Below are 16,942 nucleotides of genomic sequence, written 5' to 3' on the forward strand. Positions count from 1 at the left end.
ATGCTTTGATCGTGAAACAACCAGAATGTTCCAGAAGACACGGCAAAGTAATTTTGCTTCATGATGATGCACCATCACACACTTCAAAACCAGTTAAAGACATGTTAAAAGATCTTGCCTGGGAATTATTAACCCACCTGCTGTATTCACCAGACCTTGCTCCTTCAGATTACCACTTGTTCTGATCGATGGCACACGCACTTTCTGAGCAGCACTTCAAAACGTATGAAGAAGTGGAAAATTGGGTCTCTGAATGGTTTGCCTCAAAACAAGAAAAGTTCTATTGGGACGGTATCCACAAATTACCTAAGGATGGGGGAAATGTGTAGCTAGCAATGGACATTACTTTGAATAAAGCACTTTTGATGTTTCTCTTGAAATTATGTTTTCGTTGATTACAAAATCCACATTATTAACTGGTACACCTAGTAAATTTGAGAATAAGTGACATCTTTACTATGTTTAGTATTCCAGTTCATTAACATGGTATGTATTTAGGTCTTTTCTTCTTTGATTTTTTCAGCAGTGTTTTATAGTTTTCTGTATATGAGTCTTATATATGCTTTGTTAGATTTACTAGGTGTACTCAGAAAACTACAGGATGTTGAAAAAATAGATAGAGGAAGTTATAAACAAGTGGAAGAACATACCGTGTTCATGGATTGGTATATTAACATCATTAAAATGCCCATGCTACCCAAAACAATCTACAGATTCAATGCAATCCCTGTTAAAATACCAATGGCATATTTCACAGATCTAGAACAAATATTCCAAAAATTTATATAGAACCAAAAAAGACCTCAAATAGCCATAGCAATCTTGAGAAAGGAGAACAAAATTGGAGGGATCACAATACCAGATGTCAAGTTATACTACAAAGCAACTGTATTCAAAATAGCCTGGTACTGGCACAAGGACAGTAATATAAATCAATGAAACAGAACAGAGACCCTAGAAATCGACCCAAGACATTACACTCAATTAATATTTGAGAAAAGTGGCAAGAAGACACAATGGAGTTAAGACAGTCTCTTCAATAAGTGGTTTGGGAAAATTGGACAGATACCCGCAAAAGAAAGAAAGAAAGAAAGAAAGAAAGAAAGAAAGAAAGAAAGAAAGAAAGAAAGAAAGAAAGAAAGAAACTAGACCACCAACTTATACCATACTCAAGAATAAACTCAAAATGGATAAAAGACTTAAATGTAAGTTGTGAAACCATAAAAATCCTAGAAGAAACCATAGGCAGCATTCCACTCATATGTGGAATTTAAAGAACAATATAAATGAACAACAAAACAGAAACAGATTCATAGATACAGAGAACAAACTGATGGTTGACAGAGAGGAGGGGGCAATGGCAGACTGGGTGAAAAATGTGAAGGGATTAAGAAATATAAATTGGTAGATACAAAATAGTCATGGGATATAAAGCACAGCATAGGGAATATAGTTAATAATATTGTAATAACCGAGTCAAGATGGAGGTGTAGGCAAATGCAGTACTTGCCTCCTCCCACAATCACATCAAAATTACAACTAAACTACAGAACAACCATCATTTAGAACCACCTGAAACTGAGCTGAATGCAAGTCCTACCACTATGAAATTAAAGAAGAAGCCACATCAGGACTGGTCGGAGGGGCAGAGACTCAGAAGGCTGGTGCCACACTCATGTTTGGTGAATAAAAATCAGGAGGGATATCTCAGCTGTTAAGGTACCCCCTGAGGAGTACCACACTAGGCCCACCAGCTCAGGGTTTCAGTGCCAGGAAGAGAATTCACCATAAGTTCTGGTTGTAAAAATCAGCAGAGTTTGAGTCTAAGGGAAATGGAGGCTGTTGGAGTCCCAGGAAGTTCCTTTTAAAGGGCCCATGCACAAACTTAGACTCACTTCCTCTGAGCTCCAGCATGGGGGCAGCAGCTTTGAAGCCACCAGAAACATACAGGGAGGAACTAAATTATTTGACATCAGGGTGAGAGCTGGAGGGGCAACATTCTGCCATACAGAAGTGCTGGCAGAAGCCATTGTTCTTTTGATGAGCCCTTCCCCTATGGAGCCTGTAGACAGGTGCCATATCTGAGACTCCCTCAACCTGGCTCACACTGTTTGCCCCACTTTGGTGATTCCCCGAGATCCTGTCCCACCAACTTCCAGGCCCACCCAAACTGTTTCCAGTGGGTTTACCACAGGAATGGCCTGTCTTGGCTCATGCTTCAGATTTTCCTAAAATCTCTTAAACAAGCATCATCTTGCCTCAGCAAGTCCCATACCTCTCACTAAGTAGTCCCAGGCCTAGCACTAGCAGCAGCCAGCCTTGGTTCACAGCTTGGCCTTGCCTGGGCACCCTATGCCCACGATACCAAGCATAGGAGACATAGCAGTTCTACCTAATATATAGAAAAAAAACACCAGGAAGGGGCCAAAATGAGAAGACAAATAAACTAGGAGACATAGCAGTTCTACCTAATATATAGAAACAAACACCAGGAAGGGGCCAAAATGAGAAGACAAATAAACATGGCTCAAATGAAAAAACAGAACAAAACTCCAGAAAAAGAACTAAACAAATTGCAGAGCTCAAAACACTGGTTATAAGGATGCTCAAGGAACTTAGTGAGGACCTCAATAGCATATAAAAATGAACCAGTCAGATATGAAGGATACACTAACTGAAATAAAAAATAATTTATAGGGATTCAACAATAGAATAGGTGAAGCTGAGAATCAAATCATCAATTTGGAATATAAGGAAGCAAAAAACACCCAATCAGAAGAGCAAAAAGAGAAAAGATTTCCCCCAAATGAGGATAATATAAGGAGCCTCTGGGATAACTTCAAGCATACCAACATTTGCATCATGGGGGTACTGGAAAAAGAAGAGAGAGAGAAAGAAATTGAAAACCTATTTGAAGAAATAATGACATAAAACTTCCCTAACCTGGTGAAGGAAACAGACATATAGGGTGTACCAAAATTCACGCAAGATTTGAATTTTACGTGAGCATTAACAACAACAACAACAACAAAAAATAAAAGCCTAATTTTACTTGGTTTATTGAATCAGATTCTAATATCTGTTGCCCTTTGATTTCAATCCCTTCAATTTGATAAGCATTACCAAGTACCAATTATGGCCCAGGAGCAGGGACAATGAAGACCAATGAAGACCACGGCTTTGCGTATGTGCCAGCAAAGCCGTGGAGGCCATTTACCCAATGTGCTATTCCATACATAACCCTATACTGTATACTTTATGAATCAATAAAAAATTTACAATTTTTAATTATAAACCTGTGTTTTCTATCAAAATTACTTCTTGCGTGAATTTTGGGACACCCTATACAAGTCCAGGAAGCACAGAGAGTCTCAAACAAGATGAACCCAAAGAGGCCCACACCAAAACACATCATAATCAAAAGGCAAAAGGATAAAGACAAAGAGAGAATCTTAACAACAGCAAGAGAAAAGCAGTTAGTTACATGCAAGTGAGCTCCCATAAGACCGTCAGCTAATTTCTCAAACGGCACTTTGTAGGCTAGAAGGGAGTGGCAAGAAATATTCAAAGTGATGAAAAGCAAGGACCTACAACCAAGATTACTCTATCCAGCAAAGCTATCATTTAGAACTGGTGGACATATAAAGAGCTTCACAGACAAGAAAAAGCTAAGCGAGTTCATCACCACCAAACCAGTATTATATGAAATGCTGAAGGGTCTTCTTTAAGAAGAAGATAAAAAATATGAACAACAAAATGGCAATAAATACATATCTATCAGCAATTGAATCTACAAACAAAATGAACAAGCAGAACAGAAACAGACTCATAGAGAATTTTTTGTTGGTTGCCAGATTAGAGGGGGTTGGGAGGTTAGGTGAAAAAGGTGAAGGTATGTGTGCAGGATTTATTGGGGTGATCACTTATTAAGTTATGTAATGTCTGGTCACTTGGGTGTACAGCTGCAACTAATGTATGTCAACTACAATTGAAAATAAAAAATGATTAAAATTGTAAAAAAATTTTAATAACTATGTATGGTGCCAGGTGGGTTCTGGAAATATTGGCAGAAACACTTTGTAATATATATGATTGTCTAACCACTATGCTGTACACCGGAGACTAATACAAAATAATATTGAATGTAAATTGTGATTGAAAAATATAATTTAAAGTTCACTTAAAATAAATAAACAAACAAACAAGAAAAAATAAAGAAGCTCAGATCCTCTGGTATAAGCGGTATTAATAACTAACAGTTGTTAGCACTTACTTCCTGCCATATGATTCTACCTGATTTATATTAACTCATCTCCATGTACCTTCTATTGCAACTATGACAATGGTTCTCAAAGTGGAGTCCCTGCACCAGCAGCAACAGCATCACCTGGGCACTTGTTTGGAAGGCAAATTCTCAGGCCCCATTCCAGGCTGCAGGAATGGAAAACTCTGGTGTGGACCCAGCACTCTGTGTTTTGATGAGGCCTCCAGGTGTTTGGAGGAGCCGATGCAAGAAGTTAAATCACTTCTCTGGGGTCCCCCAGGTGGTAACTGTGCAGCTCTGATTTGAACACAGAGCCCCGGCTCCTCAGTCAATGCCCTTACCACTGTGCTCCACTGCCATTTTGGTGAGAAGCCACAGGAGCCCCAAGGCCCCAAAGTGCTAAGGGAGCAGTAAAAAGAGAGCTTCGGGGCTGCACAAAATTCGGGTGGCCCTTGAGGAAGGCAGCTTTCCTCTGTTTTTCCAAGAAGGCAGAGGATTCAACAGAGGTCAAAGTCAAAGTCTAGAGGCAGGAATAACCAAACCCAAGTTGGGAGGGAAGGTGATGGAAGGAAGCTGCTTTGTCCCTAAGCAGGAGAAAGGAAGAGATGCAGTGGTAGTTGGCTGTGAGCCCTGGGGAGGGGCCCCTGCCCTGCAGCCTGCCCAAGCCCTTTCCTCACAGGACTGGCAGTCTCCCAGGGAGAAGAACATTAGACAAATAACCTTACACATAATGCCTGACTGCCACTTGTGACACCCGCTCCCAAGGTAAATGCAAAGTGTACTTTTAGAGCATAGAACAGAAGCATGCCTTAGGGCCTCAGTGGTCAGAGGTCCCTGTGGAAGGAAAGTTACCCAGGAACACCCTGCATGAAAGCCTCAAGTGGGAACGAGTTTGGGGAAATTCCAGGAGCTGAACTAAGGCTAGGTGGTATGAGACGAGGCAGAGAATAGTAGGGGTTCACAGCAGCCACAGTGGAACTTTCTACCAGATCTCTTGCACACACAGGGGCCCTGCCCTGACACACCTGTCCCCTGACAACAGAGCCTGGCTCCAGCAGGTCTGGCCTGGTGTGAATGCCCTTAAGGACTTTGCCCTAAGGAGCAGAACAATGTCAATAATGAGGGATTCTGGGTAACCCTGTGCTGCCTGAAGTCCCACCCCACCCCCACGCCAGACAGCCAGGTGATTCAAGGAAGGGCTAGGAGTGATTTTTCCACTAATATTTATGCTTTATTTAGTGTGTATCAGAACAAAAGAAAACCAGCATACCACACTGGTGATTTTTTTTTCTATAAAAGCTTAGGAAAGGCTAAGTTTTTTTTTTTAAAAAATTCAATCAATTGAATTGACTTGAAGAAATGTAAGAAATAAAAATGACCCTGTCCTGAGGACCCTCATTCATTCTCAGTGAGGAAAGGGCTTCAGGTCTGCACTGGCTGCTCCAATCTCCACCCCTGGGTTGGGGTTGGGTGCTCACAGCACTGCTGTAGCAAAGCTCTAAGCCTCCTCTCCCGCCCACCTCTCTCTCAACTCCATCTGCTCCCTGAACAGAGGTGACAACCTCAACCTGCAGGCTGGGCAGTAGCCAAGCAGAAGACCTCTTCTCACCCCAAGTTTGGTCTGCCTATCATTTGAACCCAGGTCTGTTTTCTTTCTCAGCCCCACACCCGCCTTGGCCTGGCGCAGCCCGCATCCACTGCCACACACAACCGGTTCCCCAGTTCTGTGGAGCCCCACCCCCAATCTATCGCCCCCCATGTTCATGGATTGGGCCTCCCTCTTTGGGGCAATTGGAGCCCCCCCACCCCCATCTATTGACCGCCAACTGGTGGCCTGGGCCTCCCTCTGTGGGCAATCGATCATGGAACCCCCCCACCTCCTTGCATGGATCACCCTGCAGAGGGTGGCCTGGGCCTCCTTTGGGGCGATGGCGGCCCCCTGACCAATCGCATCGCACCTGCCTTGGCTAGCCTGGCGCCAGTGCGTGTCATAGTGTGGTCATCTGGATGGTCATTCTGCTGCTCAGCCCTTCGGTTGATTTGCATATTATGCTTTTATTATTATAGACTAGAGGCCTGGCGCACGAATTCATGCACGGGTGGGGTCCCTCGGCCTGGCTGGCGATCAGGCAGATTGGGGCCAGCAGGCAGGGGGGAGGGACCACTGAGGTTGGCTGTTGGAGCACACTGACCACCAGGGGGCAGCTCCTGTGTTGAGCATCTGCCCCCTGGTGGTCAGTGTGCATCATAGCTACCAGCTAGTCATCCAGTCCTAACAGTTACTTAGGCTTTTATATATATAGATTTTCCATACAAACAACTGTAAACCTACTTTTACATAATACACATACATGCATTCCCTCCCTTCCCCCCAAACCACTTAAGAATAAGTTGTACATAAGTGGGTGCCACTCGGCCACCCAGGCCCCCTGGAGCGTCTGGGCAGGCCCCCAGGGCCCGCGGGCAGACAGGGCGTCCCGCAGGCTGTGCGTTATAGCAGCAGGGGCTGAGGGCCCTCTGGTGAGCACCCGGCGGGGAGCATGGGCGTGGAGCCCCGCGAGCTGGTCCCGGCCCTTCTCCCTGGGCCTCCATCTCCCCTGGGTGCAGGGCAAATGCCAGCCCCTCCGTTCGGAAGGGATGCAAGGAGGTCGTGCGGCTGCACCCCGCTTGTCCCACAGGGGACTTAGGGAACCCTGGCAGGCGCAGACGCATCCAATGTGGGATGGAATAGCGAAACCCAGGCAGATCTTCCAGGGCTCTGTGGGCGCACACCCAGGCCCGGCGGTCTGACCGTGGCCTCCTGGTGGCTGGCACGGAGGACACCACATGCCAGGAAGACCTTCAGCGTCCCGAGTTTCTCGCTGAGAGTGCGTGTGGGTCCCGGGTGCCACGGTTCCCCGACGGGCTCGCCTAAAAAAAAAAAAAAAGAATAAGCTGTAAACATCATGCTCCTTTATCCCTAAAGACTTCAGGCTGCATTTCTTAATACCAAAGATATTCTCTTACATATCGATGATAGAAGGATTAAAATCAAGACATCTAATGCCATTAGCTAAACCACAGCTGGTACTCAAATTTTATCAATTAACCCAACAATATCCCTTTTAGTTTTCCCCTCCCCCACTCTCTTCCTCCCCTCCACCCAGAATCCAATTCCAGATTATTCACTGCATTCAGCTTTCGTGTCTCATAAATCTCTTCAATCCACAAGATTTCTTCAGCCTTTCTCTGTTTTTCACAACATTGCCATTTTTGAAGAGTCCAAGCCCATAATTTTGTCACTTGTCCCTCACTTGGGTTTGTCTGATATTTGTTAAAGATGAGATACAGATTATGTGCTTTGGCAGGAAGACCACAGAAGTGCCATTATGTCTTTCTTAGCGCATCATGTAGGGAGACACATGTTGGTTTTGTCCCATTTTAGGAGATGGTAAGAAGGTGTCTGTCAGGTTTTTCCATTGTAAAGTTGTCTTTTTGCCTTTGTAAGTAATTGTGTAATTTACAGGGAAATATTGTGAACTATGCAGAGAGCCTAGTCTTCAAATCTTCACCCTTTAGTTTTTAGAATTCATTGAAGACTTTGGCTTGAACCAACTGTTACCATGATGATTGCAAAATGGTGATTCTCTTATTCCATTAATCGTACACCGATGGGGTCCCTCAAACTGGCCTGCGAGGATCTGGCCTAAACCAGCAGTCGGACATTCCTCTCACAATTCGGAACTGCTAGCTCCTAACCACTTCTGCCTGCCAGCCTGATCGCTCCTAACCACTCCCCAGCTGGCCCGATTGATGCCTAACTGCTCCCCTGCTGGCCCGATGGCCCCCAACTGCCATCCCCTGCCGGCTATCTTGTGGCAGCATCCCCTGCTGGCTATCTTGTGGCAGCCATCTTGTGATGACATGGTGGTGGCCATCTTGTGATGACGTGGGGGTGGCCATCTTGTGATGACGTGAGGGCGTCACACGAGGGTGAGAAGGCCACCTAGGCTTTTATTAGTATAAATCTTGTGGCGGTCATCTTGTGGTGGCCATCTTGTGATGACGTCAGGGATCACACGAGGGCACGAGGGCCACCTAGGCTTTTATTAGTATAGATACCTTTTCTCATACTTTGATCATCTTTGCTGTCATTATTCTGTATTCTATATCTGATAAATTTCTTATCTCCATTTTGTTTAGCTCTTCTTCTGTGGAATTCTCTTATTCTTTCACTTGGGGTTTGTCTTTTTGTCTCCCCATTTTGGCTCCCTATTTGGGTTTGTGCCTATCTATTAGGTAGATCTGCTATGACTTCCAATCTCTAGTGCTGGACAAGGTCAGCGGCTGTTTCTGACTGGCGCTGGGTACCCTGTTTGGAGCAATCAGCAATCCACAGCTTGTGGCTCCTTCTTCTGGGGCTTTCTGTCTTTGGAAAGGACCAAGGTATGCACCGGGGTCTGCTTTTCCTAACCCTGGCCCCAGAAGGAGATCAGGCAAAGACTCAACACCTCCAGAGATCCGCCTCTGCCTGCAGTCCATTTGACGCTCAGTCTTGATTTGCCTCAGGCTATGGACCTAGGGTGGGTCAAGAGGTCTCCCAACAGGGTGGGGCAGCTGTCTTCCCCCCAAGGCCAAACTGCCTGGATAGCAAATGTCCATGGATAAAGATGTCCTCCGCAGCAGGAGGCAATGACTCTTCACAGGAAACCAGGGTGGCTGCCCTCTGAACTCCAACACCAGATCCCCAACCCTGGACGCTCCTCACACAGCTCAGTCGACTCTGCCCTCCCTCTGCCAATGCACAAGGTGAGTGGCTGCACATGAAATTCTGTGTGTTGGCCCTTTAAGAGGGTGCCTGCATTTCTAGCCATCTTTCTCTGTCAGACAGCAACCCTGCTGCTTTTCACAGCCAGATGTTCTGTAGGCACCTTTCTCAGTTGTGGTGCTTTCTGCTGGGAAGCCCAGCTTGGGGTTTAGACCCCAGAGTTCTCAGTGGGAACCCCCCACAGCTGAGATATCACTCCGGACCTTCAGCTGCTGTCCTGGGAGAGTGTCAGGACCAAACTGGAAAAACAACTAAAATATAGAAAAACCACCCTGAAAAATCTAATGAAGACTAACTGAAGAGAACCAAGGACAGAAAGTGGAGACTGCATAGAGACTGGTAGGAAGTGCGGAGATGTGAAAGGGCTCACTTTTAAGCTCTCAAAAAGTTTTACTGCCTATGTTTTATTCTAGGAGCTTTATAGTTTCAAGTCTTACTTTAGGTCTTTAATATATTTTGAGTTTATTTTTGCATATGGGGTAGAAAAGTGTTCTAGTTTCATTTTTCTGTCCAATTTTCCCAATACCGTTTATTGAATAGACTGTCTTTACCACTGTATGTTCTTGCCTCTTTTCTCAAATATTAATTGACTATATATGTGTTGTTTTATTTCTGGGCTCTCCATTCTGTTCCGATGCACTATATGTCTATTTTTATGCCAATACCATGCTGTTTTTTATTACTATAGCCTTGTAGTATAGTTTGATATCAAGTAGTGTGATATGTCAAATTTTTGTCCTTCTGTCTCAAGATTGCTGAGGCTAGTTGGGGTCTTTTGTGGTTCCATAGAAATTTTTTGATTACTTGTTCCAGTTCTGTGAAATACACCATTAGTATTTGTTTGTTTTGAGAGAGTAGAAGGGAAGAAGGGAGGGAGGGAGGCAGAAAGAGGGAGAGAAACATCAATGTGAAAGAGACACATTGATTGGATGCCTCCTGCACACACCCCAACTGGGGCCAGGGAATCAAACCTGCAACCCAGGTACGTGCTCTTTGGTGCTCAAGTTGATGCTCTAACCACTAAGCCATACTGGCCTGGGTGGCATTGGTATTTTGATAGAAATTGTGCTGGATCTATAGATTGCCTTGGGTAACATGAACATTTTAATGATGTTAATTCTTCTTAACCATGAACACGATATATGCTTGCATTTATTTATATTTTTTCAATTTCTTTCTTCAGTGTCTTATAATATTCTGAGTACAGGCCTTTTTTAAAATCCTCACCTAAGGATATGTTTATTGATTTTAGAGATAGAGAAGGGGGAGAGAGCCTGAGATAAAAACACCAATATGAGAGACAGACATTGATGTGAGAGAGAAATATAAATCAGTTGCCTCCCGTCCATGCCTTGACTGGAGATTAAACCTGAAAGCTTTTGGTGTATGGGACAACACTCCAACTGAGCCACCTGGCTGGGAAAATGAGTACAGTTACCTTCTTGGTTAAATTTATTCCTAAGTATTTTTTTATGCAATTGGAAATTGAATTATTTTCTTAGCTTCCATTTCTTTTTTAAAAAAATCTTTATTGTTGAGAGTATTACAGATGTGCCTCCCCCGCCCCCGTCCCCCCTGCATTGGCCTCCTCCACCTGGTTCCCATCCCTCCCCAGGTCTTCGCCACCCTATTGTCTGTGTCCATAGGTAGTGCATATATGCATATCAGATCTTTGTTTAATCTCTTTCTCCCCCCCCAACCCCATTCCCTCTGAGAATCATCAGTCTGTTCCATTTCCATACCTCTGATTCTATTTTATTCACCAGTTAATTCTGTTTATTAGATTTCCAATTCATTTATTTTGATTTTTAGATTCAATTGTTGATACTTCTCCTTCTCCTTCTCCTTCTCCTTCTCCTTCTCCTTCTCCTTCTCCTTCTCCTTCTCCTTCTCCTTCTCCTTCTCCTTCTCCTTCTCCTTCTCCTTCTCCTTCTCCTTCTCCTTCTCCTTCTCCTTCTCCTTCTCCTTCTCCTTCTCCTTCTCCTTCTCCTTCTCCTTCTCCTTCTCCTTCTCCTTCTCCTTCTCCTTCTCCTTCTCCTTCTCCTTCTCCTTCTCCTTCTCCTTCTCCTTCTCCTTCTCCTTCTCCTTCTCCTTCTCCTTCTCCTTCTCCTTCTCCTTCTCCTTCTCCTTCTCCTTCTCCTTCTCCTTCTCCTTCTCCTTCTCCTTCTTCTTCTTCTTCTTCTTCTTCTTCTTCTTCTTCTTCTTCTTCTTCTTCCTCTTCTTAAAGAATACCCCTCAACATTTCATGTAATACTGATTTGGTGGTGATGGACTCCTTTTGCTTTTTCTTGTCTGTGAAGCTCTTACCTGACCTTCAATTCTAAATGATAGCTTTGCTGGGTAGAGTAGTCTTGGTTGTAAATTTTTGCTACTCATCACTTTGAACATTTATCACTCCCTTCTGGCCTGCATAGTTTCTGTTGAGAAATCAGCTGACAGTTGTATGGGTACTCCCTTATAGGTAGCTAATTGCTTTTTCTCTTCTGCTTTTAAGATTCTCTCTTTGTCTTTAGCCCTTGGCATTTTAATTTTGATGTGTCTTGGTGTGGGGTTTTTTTGGTTTTTTGTGTGTTTTTTTTTATTCCTCTTGTTTGGGACTCTCTGTGCTTCCTGGGCTTATAAGTCTATTTCTTTCACCAGGTATAAGTTTTCTGTCATTATTTCTTCAAATAAGTTTTCAATATCTTTCTCATCTCTTTCTGGCATCCCCATAATACAAATGTTAGTACACTTGAAGTTGTCCCAGAGTCTCCTTATGCTATCTTCATATTTTTGAATTCTTTTTTCTTTTTGCTCTTCTGATTGGGTGGTTTTTGCTTCTTTGTATTTCAAATCATTGATTTGATTCTCAGAATCCTCCACTCTACTATTGAATGCCTGTAAATTATTGTTTATTTATATTAGTGTATGCTTAATTTCTGACTAGTTCTTTTCCATGTCTTTGGCATTCTCACTAAGATCCTTGAAAGTCTCACTAAGTCCCTTGAAGGTATCATGAAGATTCTTGAGTAACCTTATAACCATAGTTTTGAACTCTGTATCCAGTAGTTTGCTTGCTTCCATTTCTTTAATTTGTGACATACTTCTTTGTCTATGCATTTTGGCTGCTTCCCTGTATTTTTTTCTATGTATTGGATAGAGCTTCTATGTCTTCTGGAGTTGGTAGAGTGGTCTTGTGTAGTAGGTGTCCTATAGTGCCTAGTGGCTTTGCCTCCACAGTCACCTGAGCTGGGTACTCTAGGTGCACCCCTTTGTGGACTATGTGGAAGTTTTGTTGTAGTTGAGACTTGATTGCTGTTGGTGTCACTGGAAGGAATTGACCACCAGGCCAATTGGCTGTGAGGACCAGCTGTGACTACAGTGGGAGAGCTGCTGTGTAGGAAACAACCCTGTGAGGCAGGACTTGCTTCAGTAGGGCTATGGAGCTCACTGAGTCTGGCCCTTGAGTGTGTCACTTGTGGATGTGTAGAGTTGTAACCTGGTATGGTTTGAAGCTGTCCACTGGGTGTACTGGCTCTTGGGTCTCCAGGGAGATGCAAAGTCAACCACGTGGCAGGAGCTACAGAGAGATCTGCAGATTCCTCCTATTTTTATAGGGTTTGGAAGTGCCCAGGTGAGGCCCAGCTGTGAAACAAGGCAGGCTGGTGCTGGTGCCAGGTCTTGGACTTTTTATTGATAGACTAGAGGCCTGGTGCACAAAAATTCGTGCACTCGGCAGGTGGGGGTGGTCCCTCAGCCTGGCCTGCACCCTCTCACAATCCGGGACCCCTTGGGTAGGGTCCCTAGGCCTGGCCTGAGATCAGGGCCTATCGGAGCTTTCCTTCCCCCATCTGCAGGCAGCTGGCCCCACCCCCCACCGCTGCCACTGCTTGCCATCTATGCAGTGCTGCCCCCCCTCCCCTGCCACTGGTGGCCTCCCTCTGCAGGCGACAGGCATGGGATGTGATGGCTTGGCTGGCCTGGGCTTCCCTCTGCAGGCCAACCGCACACCTGCCAGAGAGTCGCTGCCAGTGGCCTGGGTCTCCCTCTTTCTTTGCTGGGGGGCGGGGCCAGCCCTGCAAGGGGCCAGCTCTGCAAGGGACCATCTGCCTACCTGATTGCCCCTAACCACTCACCTGCCTACCTGCTCACCCCTAACCACTTGCCTGCCTACCTGATCACCCCTAACCACTCTTCCTGCCTGCCTGATCACCCCTAACCACTTACTTGGGGGCGGGGCCAGCCTGGCGAGGGGCCGTCTGCCTACCTGATCTCTCCTAACCACTGGCCTGCCTACCTGATCACCTCTAACCACTCTGCCTGCCTGCCTGATTGCCCCTAACTGCTTTCTTGGGGGAGGGGCCAGCCCAGCGAGGGGCCGTGGTGGTTCTGGTCTCTGGTCATTCTGGTCGTTATGCTTATGGTGGCTGGCCTTTTATTATGTAGGATTTGGAGCACACTGACACCAGCTGCAACTTGTTTGAGAGATTTTAGCAAAGTCTGAAGCCTGAGCCAGGACAGGCCATTCATACGGAAAAGCTGCTGCAAACAGCTTGGGTGGGGTTGCAAATTGGATGGGATGGGGTCTCAGGGAATCACCAGGGCAGAGCAAACAGTGTGCTCAGGTTGATGGGGATTCAGATATGGTTGGCAGTCATCCCTGGGACAGGGAAGGTCTCAGCATATGAACAATGACCCCTGTGAGTATCTCAGTCTGGTAGAAAGCCTCCCCCGAGTTCTTGCCCCAATGCCAGACAATTCAGTTCCTTCCCATATATGTCTGGGTCCCCCAGTGCCTCCTGGTGCTGGAGTTCAGAGGAAGTGAGTCCAAGTAAGTTTGTGCCTAACCCTTTAAAAGGGGCTCCTGGTTTCTGGCAGCTTCTGTGTCCCTCAGCCACAATCCATACTGGTTTGTACAATCCAAAGTTATGGGACTTCTCTTCTCAGCTCTGGGACCCTGGGTGGGGGGTCTGGTGTGAGGCTGGGACCCTTTGCTTCTCATAGCAGCCTCCACAGGGACAATCTTTGGATTAAAAAGTCCCACGTGGGTGCCAGACCAGCCCATTCTGCACCTCCACCCCTCCTACCAGTCTCAACGTGTTTTTTTCTTTACTTCTCCAGTTGTGGGACTTCCATGCAGGCAGCTTTCATGTGGTTCTGAATGTTGGTTGTTCTGTATTTTAGTTGTAATTTTGATGTGGTTGTGGGAGGTCGCGAATACCAGCGAGTCCCTATGTTGCCATCTTGTTCCTATCTTTAGTTACCATTTCTGACAGTTTATTATTGGTATATAAAAATGCAACCAATTTCTGGATATTTATTTTGTATCCTCCTACTTTACTAAATTCATTTATCAGTTCTAGTAGTGTTATGGTGGAATCTTTAGGATTTTATACATACAGTATCATGTCATCTACAAATAATGGCAGTTTTACTTTTGCCTTTCTAATTTGAATGCCTTTTATTTCTTCTTCTTGTCTCCTTACTGTGTTTAGGACTTTCAAGTACTATCTATACTAATAAAAGGGTAATATGCTAATTAGACCAGACATCATTCTGGATGTCCTTCCTGACAAAGCCAGGGACCAGCCCCAGGGGAAGCCGCCCGCGGTCCTAGGTGCCTGGGCTGGCCTGGGGGAAACTTCCTGTGATCCCGGGTGCCTTCAGCCAGCCTGAGGGAGGGAAGCTCGGGTCCTGGGTGCCTGCGGCTGGCTGGTGGGAGGAAAGCCCGGGTCCCAGGTGCCTGCTGGCGGCCCGGGAGAAGCCAGCCTGGGTCCTGGGTGCCTGCAGGCAGCTGGAGAAGGGAAGCTTGGGTCCCGGGTGCCAGAGGGAAGCTAGTGCCAGCAGCCTGGGGAAAGAAGGCGTACTCTTGCATGAATTTTCGTGCATCAGGCCTCTAGTCTATATATATAAAAGCCTAAGCGACCATTACAACCAAACGACTGATCGCTATGACACTCACTGACCACCAGGGGGCAGACGCTCAATGCAGGAGCTGCCCCCTGATGGTCAGTGCACTCCCACAACCAACCTCCCATGACCAGCCAACCTCCCCCAGTCCCTCCCTGCAGCCGGCAAACCTCCTGTGGTCCCTCCCCCCATCCAGCAGCCAGCAGGCCACTCCTGGCTGGCCAGGCCCCAGTCGGAACTGGGCAAGATGGCCCCAATAGGCCTTGATCTCCGGCCAGGCCTAAGGACCTCACCCGTGCACGAATTCATGCACCGGGCCTCTAATGTTGAATAAGAGTGATGAAAGAGGACATCCCACCTGGCCGGTGTGGCTCAGTGATTGAGCATCAACCCATGAACAAGGAGGTCATGGTTCGATTCCTGGTCAGGACACATACCTTGGTTATAAGCTCGATCCTGGTATGGGGCTTGCAGGAGGCAGCCAATAGCTGACTCTCACTCATCATTGATGTTTCTGTCTCTCTCTCTCTCTCCCTCTCCCTTCCTCCCTGAAATAAATAAAAATATATTTAATTTCTTAAAAAAGAAAGTGGAATCCCTGTAATATTCCTGATCTTAAGGGAAATGCTTTTAGTTTTTGCCCATTGAATATGATGTTAGTTATGGGTTTGTCATATATGACCTTTATTATGTTGAGGCATGTTCCTTATATTCCCACTTTTGCTGAGAGTTTTTGTCCTAAATGGGTGCTAGATTTTATAAAATGCTTTCTCTGCATCTGTTGGTATTATCATATGATTTTTATCCTTCATTTTATTTATTTGGTTTATCACATTAATTGATTTGCATATAGCGTACCAACCTTGCATCCCAGGAATAAATTCTACTTGATCATTGTGTATGATCTTTTAATTGCTGAATTTGGTTTGCTAATATTTTGTTGAATATTTTTGCATCTATATTTATCAGGGATATTGGCTCATAATTTACTTTCTTTGTAATATCTTTATCTGGTTTAGGAGTTAGGATAATGCTGGCCTTTTAAAATGAGCTTGGGAGTCTTCCTTCCTCTTGAATTTTTTGGAATAGTTTGAGAAGGCATGTGTTATCTTTATTTGAATGTTTGCTGCAATTCATCTGTGAAGCCATTGGGTCCAGAACTTTTGTTCGTTGGGAGTGTTTTTTATTATTACTGCTTTGATTTCATTAGTTGTAATTGATCTGTCCAGATATTCTTTTTCTTTCTTTTTTTCTTAGAAAATCCATGAATTTATTAACCATACACATAAGAATGCTACCCATCAACTCAATAGCACATTCTCAATATTAGAAGTGAAAAGATCTAGAGAGATTTTTGGGTCCAGAGAGGACCTCTATCTGAAACCTTCAAATATGTTTTGAAAGGCATGTCATGCAGAACATAAAATTTGTATACAGATAAAGTCTTAGATAATTCTACATTTTCTGTTTTAAGAATCATAGTCTACATAATTATTTCTACATAGATTTAATCTGATGATATTCACTCATCAAACATAATTTTATGCCATACATACTCATATTCTATAAGACTGTACTTAGCCTTAAATAATATTCCTTGAAACAAATATTTATTGAGTATATATTGTGTACTAATATGAAGTGAATGGTGTTTTGAAAGCCACTGGCCTAAAACCCAAAGTTATATTACTAAACCTAGTTAGTTTGGGCATTCAGAACTTGTTTTTTTTATATGTAAAATAAATTAATCCCACTCATAGGGTTATTTGAAAAAATTAAATTAACTGAGAAATGTAAAATATTTTATAAACTGTGAAATAAATCACAAAAATGGACAAATCAGTCAATTATCATTTACATGAAATACATCATTGCCTAATTTTCAAAACATCTGCTTTGGTAAGCTTAAACCCAAATATGTTTTCAATAAGATAAAATGATTACTATTTATAAAAAATTATTAACAAATTTATAACCTACAT

At 44.4% G+C, this 16,942-nt stretch overlaps 1 long non-coding RNA gene across 1 annotated transcript in view; it reads right to left on the reverse strand.

Annotated features, from left to right (window-relative positions):
* Positions 1 to 6,192: 6,192 nt before the first annotated feature.
* The window catches only part of LOC106725437, a 15,310-nt gene continuing 4,560 nt past the window's right edge, over positions 6,193 to 16,942 (reverse strand). Inside the window, exons 2-3 of the long non-coding RNA XR_001361322.1 lie at positions 12,979 to 12,985; positions 6,193 to 6,203 (exon numbers count right to left, since the gene is read on the reverse strand). This is a non-coding gene — a long non-coding RNA (uncharacterized LOC106725437). The remainder of the gene's footprint in view (positions 6,204 to 12,978; positions 12,986 to 16,942) is intronic.

The sequence above is a fragment of the Myotis brandtii genome, unplaced genomic scaffold (assembly GCF_000412655.1).
Source record: "Myotis brandtii unplaced genomic scaffold, ASM41265v1 scaffold165, whole genome shotgun sequence".
NCBI classification, from domain to species: Eukaryota; Metazoa; Chordata; class Mammalia; order Chiroptera; family Vespertilionidae; genus Myotis; species Myotis brandtii.